Source organism: Mesoplodon bidens, assembly GCF_964165515.1.
Source record: "Mesoplodon bidens genome assembly, chromosome: 19".
NCBI classification, from domain to species: Eukaryota; Metazoa; Chordata; class Mammalia; order Artiodactyla; family Ziphiidae; genus Mesoplodon; species Mesoplodon bidens.
The window spans coordinates 15179139-15185138 of record NC_138179.1 but is presented as its reverse complement, the minus strand read 5'-3'; positions in this window follow the sequence as shown (position 1 = coordinate 15185138).

Sequence of the window (6000 nt, the reverse complement as noted above, 5' to 3'; positions counted from 1 at the left end):
ATCGAGAGAAGGGGAAAGGGCATTCCAGGCAGAAAGATGGGAAGAGCCAAGGCACAGAAGTGCATGTGCCAGGAACACGTAGACGTGTTTGGCTAAAGCACCGGAGATCAGTGACAGCTTAAGCTGGAAACCGAGACTGGGTCCAAACTGGGTCAGTTGAATATGAATACAAATGACCCAAATCTTGCCCACATTTCCTATAATATGGGGCAGCATTTCCCCCATGCACACTGGGAAAGGGAAGCTTAGAGAAATCTGGTGACTCACAAGTCATTAGTAGACCTTCATTGTTTCGACTGTCAGGATTTGGGGGAAGTTTCTGGCTTACCATACCTCCATGATGACACTCATGGAGGGACAGAGTTTCTGTATAATACGGACACTTCCCATCTCAGTGTATGAACAAACAAGGTGTTACCAGATTTTATTTGGTGGGGGGGAGTAAAAAGTCTCAGAAAGGAATACTTATCCTTTTCATTCCGAGGCATGATAGGAATGAGTGTACACTAATGAAGGGAGAATAAGGAAACAGGAGGGGAACGAAATAATGGAAAGAATAGGTCAGTTTGTTTGAGAAACAAGCTATGCTGAAGTATTTATTTGCAAATTCCAGTTGCCATAGCAATTGGATGCTTCTCTTTCCTCTGTTCCTCCTTTTATCCTTTGCATGGCCTTTAAAGAAGTCATTTCCTAGGCAGATGTAGTCCTTGCCGTTTATCTTAAAGAAGATTTTGGAACATTTTTTTCCACCTGCTTTTCCTTTTCCTTTTTTTTTTTGCAGTCAAAATCCAGCCACTCATCTGGGAAGAACCGGATGGTGCTGGCCATTTCAGGAGCAGGATCTTAGGATCAGAGGAGCATAACCAAGCCAGATCCAAGTGGAAATGCCTAGCTGTTTCTTTCTGTAACATTTCAGCATATACATAAGTGATAAGTATAGGGATTAAGTAAAATGTAGAACGGCTTAAAAAAAAACAACCCTAAAACAGCTTGCAGGTTACAGACAACATAGTCAAAATTCTCTAAAACTCAAAGTCAGAATTACTCCCTATTGGAAGGGAACAATAATGATTATGAGTATCGCACTACCTTATCTCACTGGATCCTCACAGCAACACTATGAGCTAATCATAGCTAATATTTACTGAGTGCTTACTTTGTACCACAGACTCTTCACATCTAAGCTCTCACTAAAACCTTTGTTGCAGATAATTATCCTTATTTCAAAATTGAGAAAAGAACATAGATTTAACAATTACTGAACATACAGTGGACCCTTGAACAACACGTTTGAGCTGTGTAGGTCCACATATACATGGATTTTTTTCAATAGTAAATAATACCGTACTACACGATATGATCTGCAGTTGACTGAATCCCCGGATGCAGAACTGTGGATAGGGAGCACCAACTGTAGATTATACATGGATTTTCCACTACATGAAGGGTCAGTCCCCCTAATCCCCACGTTGTTCAATGGTCATCTTACTATGTGCCAAGGCACTGTCCTAAGCCCTTGAAATGCATTTTCCCAGGACAAACCTCTGAAGTGGGTCTCTATTTTACTGAGGATAAAGAAGGTTAAATACTTTGCCTAAGTCTACATATCAAAGAAGAGAAAGAAGCAAGATTCAAAGCTTGGCTTTCTTATTCTAAAGCTCATGAGTTTGAGCACTCCAAGAATAGAAATAAAAGTTCAGAGAGTTTAAGAGACTTGCTCAATGTTACACAGCCAGCAAATCACAGACTGATATCTGAATCCAGGTTTGCCTGATTCCAGAATCAAAATGTTGACATTTTGCAGGAAGAAAAATAATTTCGTTCTCTGATTTGAAGCTAATTCTGAAAGCAGAGCAATCTAACTGGGTTTTATTTCATTGTACTCTTTGAATATATTTCCCTTAGAAGTTAGTTTGTAGGGGCTTCCCTGGTGGCGCAGTGGTTGAGAGTCTGCCTGCCGATGCAGGGGACACGGGTTCGTGCCCCTGTCCAGGAGGATCCCACATGCTGCAGAGCGGCTGGGCCCGCGAGCCATGTCTGCTGGGCCTGCGCGTCTGGAGTCTGTGCTCCGCAACGAGAGAGGCCACAACAGTGAGAGGCCCGCGTACCACCAAAAAAAAAAAAAAAAAAAAAAAAAGAAGTTAGTTTGTAAATCGATAGCCAGACTTTCGTTATTTGACTACTAAACTGTAGACTTATAGGGCAAATGTTTTCTATTCTAAAGGTGTTTACACCCTATTTAAGGGAACTAGACATTTAAAAAGAAGAGAAGAAAGGGAGAAGAGGAGGGAGGCAGACAGGCAGATAGAAAGGGAAGAAGGAAGTGAGGGAATAAAAATAATAAATAATAGCATGTGAGGTGAGATAGATGAAGTATTTACTTTTATCTTTAACTTCTGGAGTTAGTGAAGAAGGATTATTTTTACTACTTACATTTTGTAGGTGAGACCAGGATGGATTTTGCCAACAAATGGTGAATGTTCAAACTCGGTGCTTTTTAAACTTTAGCGAACAGATGAATCACCTGGGGGATCTTATTAAATGCAGATTCTGATTCAGAACATCTAGGGTGGGGACTGAGATTCTGTATTTCTGACAGGATCTCAGAAGATGCTGGTGCAGCTGGTTGTGGATCATACTTTGAGTATCAAGGCTCTAACTTAAGAGATGTGATTTATTTTAACTTAAAAATTATGAACATAAATATTTAGAAGGAAAAATCCTAATTCACATTAAACTCTAAGTATTGATATTTACCCTATTATTTAAAGATCGTAGTGAAGGTCTGTTTCCTCCAAAATATAATCTCCACTGGCCTGACTCAACATCCAACATTTCTCACTCTTACAGTTCTCCTTTGGGTTAGAGTACTGTCTCTTAAAAGGTAAATATATGGCTTGCCTGCTTTCCCAACTGTCTTCTTGCCTGCCTTCCTGCCCTTCTGACTTCCTCTCCTTCTGAATATTCAATCCAAGCCATTATGGGGTGGGGGGGCAAGCAAGATAGGTGTCCACAAGGAAGGGGGATGAAGAGCAGTGGCAACTGGGTGCAGGTTGCTGATGTATGAGTGGGAAGAAGAGAATGTTTGCCTGAGGAGGGGGCATCTTAGATTTGGGTAATTAGTCACTTTGGAGAATATGGGGGGAATTGACTCAATGAGTAAATATTGAGGATATTTTACTATGGGAATTACAAATATGGAAGGGGAGAAAACTAGAAGGGCCCTCTAATGTTATATTAGAATTGAACTTATCGGTGTGAACTCATGGTTTAAACTACAGACAGAGACATAAAAACAAATATAGATATAAATGTACACATGCATATACATATAATACATATATAGGTACACAATATTATACATTGTATACAACATATATGTGTACATAATTTATATTTACATATAGATATAGATATCCATTAGCTTAGAGGGCCTTAGAGCAGCAACAATCCAATAGCAATGAGTACACAAGTGCCCATATCTTGGTTGCTAAATAGTACTCTCTGTTAAATGATATCAGGGATGCTGGGAGAAATAGCTTATTCCAAGCTATTTGGAATATGGAAAGCACAAGATAAGCTTGGAACATCTTTTTGTACACAAAAAATAAGGTAGTAGTCAAAGAATGATGAGGGTGCATCAAAAGGATACAGAAGCCACCTGAAGGGGGCTAAATCTGGGACAATTTGGGTATCAAAATAAATGATGATAGAAATGGATTATATAAACAGCAATGCATACGTCTACATTGATATAAATAAATAAATGAAAACCAATGGGAAAACTAGAAAGATTTTCTTTACACTCGAACACTAATACATGTAGAAAGAATACTGGAATTAGAAAATCGCCATTTGGCAACCTGTAGTAATAATTAAACCAAGAAACATCGTGGATACTAAACTTAGTGGGTGAAAATTTGATGAGGAACAGGATATTTACATAGTCTCAAAATACCTCCTTACAAAATACTTAGTTACACAGTGAAAAAGAGTAACTTTGGAATGGAGAAACCTGGCGAATATCACATTAACCAAGTGATCAAAGTTATCATCAGCAGCAATGTGACAAACTGAAATTGTGTACTACCTGATAGGATGCAATGAGAAAAACACAGTATCACTTTTGTGATAATTCTGCCAAAAACGTATTACCTGAATCTAATCATTAGGAAACATGAGAGTAACCCAAATTGAAGGATATTCTACAAAATAATCGGTCTGTAGTCTTCAGAAGTGTAAGGTATTGCAAGTCAAGGAAGAGATCTTGGATTGAATTGTATACCTACAAAGGACATTATTGGGACAATGGCTGAAAATGGAATAGATTCTGAGTATTAGGTGGCAGTCACATATCAGTTTTGATGGTTGTATTGCGGTCACATAGGAAAATATCCATGTTTGTAGGAACTACACTCTGAAGTATTTCTGAATAATGGGTCATCATGTTGGCAATTTTTACCCAAATGGATTGGGGGTGGGGAGGAGTTATTTGTATTATTCTTGCCGCCCCCCCCCACAAAGTAAACCTATAATGTTGAAGAAGTGACTCATTACAGAGCTCCATTATCAACGACATCTATCATGGGTATAGGATATTAGTATTAGCCAATGGGTATGATAACATCAAATAATAGCTATTTAGCAGTGTGGTAGACCCTGTTCGTTGCCTACCCAACTGTTGTCCCCTTTTCCCATTCTTGCTTTCTAACAGAACCCCAGTTTTATTAAGATATGGATATCTGGGTCCTTCCTGTCTCCAGGATGTGAATTTTTATTGATCTAAGCCAATCATGGCTTAGGCATGAGCATGTAATGTAATTCTAATTAATGATATATGAAAGCAGGTCCTCTGGGTGAGGGGGGACATTTGGAGGAATATTTTTCACGTGAGTGTCTTATTATTAGAAAGAAAACCCATTAAATTTCTAGAAACATCATGTTAAGCTTCATGTGTGAGCTAAATAAGTGATCAGTTCACTATCTTCTTCCATGAGCTCAAATGCCACCCAAATTTGTGGAAATAGGGTACATGTTAGTTTGTCTAGGCAGAGGGCAATTTCTCTTAGGAGAACTATATCTGTCTTAGAAAATTAGTGAGCTAAAAATTTCTCTTGGCAGACTTTCTCAATTAGGCTGCTTTTGATTACAGGTAACAGAAAACTCCAGCTCAAATTATTTAAATAAGGAAAATGTATTATCTCACCTAATAGAAAAGAGATAGAATAGTTACTAGGATGGTTAATTTAGCAGCAAATAACATTATCAAGGATGTAGGGTTTTGGGTTTTTTTCCCTAACTTTCTGCTCTTCAGTGTGTTGGCTTTTGTCCTTGGGCTTATCTCCTTATGGCTGCAGGATGGCTGCTGCAGTTCCAGGGGACCACCTGTAGACATAACCATATAAAGTGGTCTATTTAATGCCACGGTTTTTGCATTTTTTGCACTTTCTGTTGGTGATTTTACTACTTAATATGGCCCCCAAGCTTATTGCTAAAGTGTTGTCTATTGTTCCTAGGTGCAAGAAGGCTGCCATGAAGAAGAGATGGAGAAAATAAACATTAGATAAGCTTCATTCGGGAATGAGTTATAAGGCTGTTGGCCATGAGTTCAACGTTAAGGAATCGACAATATATAATAAATATGGTGTCTTTAAACAGAAACACACATAAAACAAGGTTATGTATTGATCAGTTGATAAAAATATTATAACCAGAGGTTTGTAGGAACCTTGTGTTTCCCTTAGGAGCAATGGTTTGATAGTCATTAATTCAGTGCTTGTGGCCACTTTATAGAATATAACTACCAAAAATAATGAGAATTGACTGTCTCATAGGGTTGTTATGGCAGGGCTTAACTGAAAACTATTGCGTGCAAGTGTTCAGCATTGTGCCCAGCACAAGGGACTTAGGGGGCCAGTGCAGGGTTGGGGTGGGGGTGAGACTCTGGATATATTATTGTCAGTTTGACTCTGACACTTATCTAAGTACCACATGGTTCAA